At 40.1% G+C, this 5,945-nt stretch overlaps 1 non-coding gene across 1 annotated transcript; it reads left to right on the top strand.

Annotated features, from left to right (window-relative positions):
• The first annotated feature begins 1,135 nt into the window (after positions 1-1,135).
• trnaq-cug (transfer RNA glutamine (anticodon CUG)) lies at positions 1,136-1,207 on the top strand. The gene has a single exon. It is a non-coding gene; the product is annotated as a tRNA-Gln (tRNA).
• Positions 1,208-5,945: the final 4,738 nt, after the last annotated feature.

Genomic DNA, 5,945 nt, shown 5'->3' with positions numbered 1-5,945 from the left:
AAATAGTCTAAGCGTGGCCTAAAAGGAGTCCATTTAAATAATCATTTCCACAGGGTTCACACAGAATATGGGCAACACATTTGATGTAGCAATCTGGAATATGTATTTTTTTCAAAATCAGCTGATTATTACAATTTTGAAAAATATTGCAGGAGCAAAGAAGAACTGCAGTGACTTTCTCTTAATAATGCAGGCTCCAGGCATAATCCTTTCTGCTGCAGGCAGCCTGTCAGCTACATATTTCAGCCAAAGCTGATTTTCATTGGAACTCTCACTGGGATGAGGATCAACCTCTCAATGCTATGACGGAGTTTCACCTTTGGGCTTTTTCTGCAGATGCTGGACTTGTATATCGGCCACGACTCTGGCAGATCGCCTGTTACTCTCATGTCAGCCCAACAACAAGGGTTAGGGTGGTAGTTTTATGTACGACCAAAAAGGAAAAATTATATGCATATTAAAAAAAATAATTCAAAATCACTGCCATGTGGCCTACTTTTTAAAAAAAAGCATTGAAGATTGTGTTGTCCAAATTAATCACTACCATCAGGTGTTCAATCAGTGCTTAGTGCAGTCTGCTGTGGGTAGCTGAGCTCAGCTGCAGATCTTTATTGCAGTCACGTCCTGACACAGGAACTGAGGATCCATCAGACAGATCTTTACTATCAGTATTCATCCTCAAGTGTTACACAAAAAAAGGCTTTTCACAAAGTAAGGTTCACAAACTCTTGTTATCTGAACAAAAGTCGAGGTCTGTGACAGCAGTCTGTGTAGTTTTTTTCAAACTGACATCTCCAGAAAGAGGTTTATGCTTTAGATAGAAAGGTAGTAAATAGTGATACATTTTTTGATGTGTAGTAATAAGAGGGCAAAGGGCTTCAAACTCTTGGTTTAAGTGGGAACAATAAAACTGAAAATGTGGAGTTACTAGAAATGAAACCGCTGTTCCTCCTGTTGACCACCAGGGGGCAGACATAAACCTAGCAAGAGTCAGAGTGAATGGAAAAAAAAGAAGGCACTGATCGATCGTCTTTTCCTGACCTTGCTTTGCAAATGGTGGAAATATCGTCAACCATTACTGCTCAATCAGTCAGTATATGTTTTTATAGCAGAAGGTGTATTCCCTGCAGCAGGTGGTTCCATGGTGTAATGGTTAGCACTCTGGACTCTGAATCCAGCGATCCGAGTTCAAATCTCGGTGGAACCTAGTTTTGGGAAAAACATTATTTTGTGTCCGAAAGTCACTGAGTCTCATCGTCACTTACCGGTACGTGATTTTAAAAAAACGTAAAAAAAAAAAATGTATAATCGACTTTTCAATGGTAAATGGGTTTTTTTTGCCAATACTGTAATTAAGTTACTAATTGGATTTATTTTAGCCAAATCTTTAATATTAACAAAGTTTAACCAAAAATGTAAAATATTTTAAAAGAAACCAGAAACAACCAGCCTCAGTTTATCAAGCTTAGTGTATGATCAGTCTTATGTTAAAGGTATGTATTTTCTGTATTTTTAATTTCTCTTGAACTTATAGATCACTTTAACTCTCAGTTCAGACTATCACAACACTAGTCCCCATTATAAGGCTAGGTCCTCTATATTTTTAGATTCTTAGACATTAAAGCTTTGCTTTCATGAGAACCCAGGGCAATTTTTATTTCATAACTAAAGACAAATCTTTCTGAAATTAGAATAAGGCAAACATGAAAAGATCGTTATTAGTATATGAATTCCACTTTAACTGTCATGCATCATATTTTGTTCTCAAATGTAGGCGTTTGCTGCTTGATATTTTACATCCCTGTTAAAATAATTACACATGTGGCATTTCTATTTAGAGAACTGTACTATAAACTTGTAATGTAATGGAACCACACTAGAAGAATCCTTATGACCCTGAAGCTATTACAACATCAAAGATGGCGCAACAAAAGAGGCGGAACGTCTCATTATCAGATTGAAACAAAACTGCATGACCAGGTAATCACCACACGTGGGCAGTAGAGGGAAAGATGGAGGGTCAAGTTGTTCAGTTGTTCTCATCCAACTAAGACACTGTAAATAGGAAGAATTTACTAGTTTTAGTGTATAGTATTTTTAGTATATTTATTTTTAGAGTATACTTTAGAAGAGTATATATGCGGGTATAGGAGTCAAAAACAAATGCTGACATTCAGAAGTCTTTTTTCAGGGATATCCCTGCTTATTCCAGAAAGACAATGAAAGTCACGTTCTGCTGTCTTACATCCACAAAGCTTAGAGTCTGGTTACTAGACAGTCCAAACCTGCCCCCCCCCCCCAATAAAAAAGTAAAGTGCGGCACAGGAGGGGCAAATCAGGCAAATATTTGGGAACACAAATGTCACTCATGATGATGAATTGTTTTCTAAACCACCTTAATCCCTTTTCAGGATTTAATTTAAAACAGATTCCCCTCTGTCGTTTCATCCGGTATTTTGCGTAATGTCCCGATATTAACGGAACCGGAATGTGGCGCCATTGAGTACACCGTTGCAGGCAAACCTTTCCTCACACACGACCGACGTCGTTCTTCTGTCACAGCTGCCGCGGCGTGTCATCAGTGACGTCGGTGAGGGTTGTAATCGGTCACGTGACCCGCGCAGGTCTGGATAAAGCGACGCTCCGGACTGCGCGCTCTTCACGGCTTCCTCCAGCCGACTGCAAATTGTGTTTTATTTAATTTCGTGTAGACAAAGCGAAATATTTTGACGTTTTATTTCATTTAAAGAACGTAATTCTTGGTTGGTTTGTGACGGATCATCTGCTCGTCGTGGTTCTGAGACGTGAGTAATTTATTAAGAATAAAGCCGCTCTATGTTAGATGATTGATTACTGATAGAATTATTAGCCGGACTTGTCTCTATATACGACTACACGAATTACAATAAATTAACTCCGGTGGTTTAGCATCTTATACGCCCGCCAGGTCTCTGTATTTATTTACAGTGTTCCTATTGGCTGCGGTGAGGTCACACGGAGGCTTATTTCTTTGCGTCCAGCACGGACGCGCCATAAGATGGCTCCTTCTGATATGAGGAGTCCAATTTGGCTGGTTGTGATGGCAAAAAACAAAAACAAATATTTGATGTAAAATGATTGCATGCTTTTCTTAAATTGTTCTTTAGTGTATTGGTTGTTGGTATTCCTCATCCTTCTGTTTACCTTGGGGGGGGTTGTTGTTTCCTATAGTCAATCAAGCGGGGTCCCCCTCTCTATCATAATGACTGGCTGGTTAGGGTGAGGATAAAAGGGAGCAGGTGCTGAGTGAAATGTTGTGGTGGTTCCACGGCCCGTCCTCCCTGCCCCTCCTGCTAATGCAGGCCTCTAATCCCTGCCTGCGAGGAATGAGGCTGACTGTCCAGCAGCTCCTGCCTCTGTCTACTGGTCAATAACGACAACGACGATGAGCAATTTCTCATTCCTCAGCACAAAATGACATTCAGTAGGGCCGAATGGGAGGAAACAATAATGAATTGTGATGTCTCTTTGATCTCTGATGTATTTTACAATGACAGAAAAATAACAGGACATTTCCTTGGAACTTTGAACTATGTGTCCTGTACCCAAACAGATCCCTCGCCCGCTTACTTCTACTGTGATTGGTTCATACAACATCTACAGAGTGCAAAATAAACATGCAACGAATGAGAATGAGAGCTTTGAAGTTTTATTTCAGTGCCACGCAGCAAACAGCTGAAACTAGCATGACATATTTAGTTTAATTTGCATTTCTTGATATTGCATGTCCTGCAATGTGATTTTTGCACGCACAAAACCATGTATTACACAGATGAAAGATGTATTCTAAGTTTCCTGCATGAACATTGCAAGAAATGGCTGTGGGAGATACAGTACGTGTTTGACCATGAGCAATGTTGAGTACAAAAATGACAAATATTCATATTAATCTCATTCCAGTCGGCATTTTTGACTCGTAGCAACATTAGCGGACACAAATGGAGAAGTCGGCCTGTTAGCCGGCGGGGAGAGGAAATCCGCTCTGCCCTTATTTGTGCTGCTTTTCTAACAAAAAATTTTGTGAATGAAAAGATTGCAATTTCTGTTCATCATGAGTCCTGCACTAACGTTGGATGTCCTGCAACAGAGGGCAGCTGAAAATCACGTGGAAAAATGAAATAGAAAGCATGGTTGGTGCAGTCTGGTTTATTTATAGATGGTTCTAGTTACTAAAGAAATCCTTAATAAATGAAATTGATTTATTTGTTGATTTAAAAAATAAAAGAACAGTGGAAGCGTGTTATCCTTCCTAATTTAGGGATGTTTCGCTCAACATTTTTAGCCTGAAACATTAAATGCAACACGTTGATAGAAATAAAGAGAAAACTGTGGGCGGGCTTTTTTCACTGACAGGTGGGATGAGTCTGTTAAAGCCTCCACCTCAACATAACAAAACAATATGATGACATAAACCTCGGAAAGTCTTTAGTAGCTGTTTTCACTTTGTATTTTTGGGATGTGTTTTGCTTTTAAAAAAGCCTTAGCTTGTGATTGCGTGAACAGAATAGATCTGGGGTGATGACCCAGCCCATGAGCAAGCTTGCGTTTAACAAGAACAATTTTCCAGCCAAATCCAGCAATGTTCAGTCCTCAACGTTAATGCTGTTGCCATGGTGAGGATTAGATGTCATTTTAGGTGCCTGACTGTGTTGAGAAGTTGGAATAGATGCAGCAGGTGTAGGGCTGCTTGAACCTGGGGTTACAATCGATATTTAATCATTAACTTTCCAAGTGCCTCGCCATCAGCCGTATACTTGGAAAAACTTTTGTGTATAATATATGTAACACTCAGTTTGACACATGTGGTTCTGAGACCAGACAAATTCCGGAGTGGGTGAGATAGGGTCAGGCTGCACAGTGCCTCGGTTCCTAGCAACGGCACATCCAGCTCAGAAGAACAGGACGACTTCTAACTCCTTCACGTCCCGGTGTGGGCGAAATAATAACCAGCTGTTATTATTGAGCAGTGAGTGTGGAGGAGCTGCAGGAAGATAAAGCACGAGCTTCCACGGCGCTGAGAGGCTGCCCGGGTGCCAGGCTTTGTGACAAAGACATAACAAGCTGACTCACAGGCGCTCCTTCTGTTCGTCTCTTCTTCATGACGTTGTCGAGCACAGATTGTACGAATATCACCGAAAGCTCTGGAAAACCTTTTTGTTGTACTGCAGCGCACTTTCATTTCATTTCCCATAGCTCAGTTTTTGGCTCTGGTACTTTTCCTTTCCACGCTTGTCTGTCTTCTGTTTTTCTACAAAGACTTGCGTTTCATTTGACGTTATCGCTCACGGCATATCGCAAGGTCATTGGTGTTAACCCCTCCAATATGTCTTGGTGATTTAGGATGTTTTGCAGAAAGGAATGTGCGGCTCTAAAAGCTTCCAGATGCTATCATGGCAGTATTTTAATTCTTCCATATGTAATGCATTTGTAACCCAAGGTAGCATGGTCAGGTTTACATGCTATTTTCCCTCCCATATTTGATTTATCAGGGTTTCTGTGTGTCATTAAAGTCAAAAGTCTTATTGTCGGAATTTTAGGCCCGAAATGCAACTTTAACAGGTTTATCAAAATATTTAGATTACAATTAATGCTGCTCTGATTTAACTTACTTTCAACTTTTGAAGCCAGTCCGGAGTTTTATATATGGGAAAAAAAATCAGCATTGATAATTCTGCAACAAAATGACAAATTTAAACCAACAGGGAAGCGATAACAACCCGTCTATCAAAGTGACATCCGAGCAGTGTGTTGAGATGTGTGTAGGCCAATGTGGTGTTAAAAAACTACTCTTTGAAATAATGAGTTCAAAATATCTCTGTTGCTGCATCTCAAGAACAGTTTGTTAGGCCCAGTTCAGCCACAATAAGGCACTGAAATTAGTTTTTTTTTTTTGGGGGGGGGGTTGA

Source organism: Brachionichthys hirsutus, chromosome 5 (genome assembly GCF_040956055.1).
Source record: "Brachionichthys hirsutus isolate HB-005 chromosome 5, CSIRO-AGI_Bhir_v1, whole genome shotgun sequence".
In the NCBI taxonomy this organism is placed as follows: Eukaryota; Metazoa; Chordata; class Actinopteri; order Lophiiformes; family Brachionichthyidae; genus Brachionichthys; species Brachionichthys hirsutus.
Note: the sequence above shows the minus strand (reverse complement) of the source record. Positions and strands in the feature narration are given on the sequence as shown.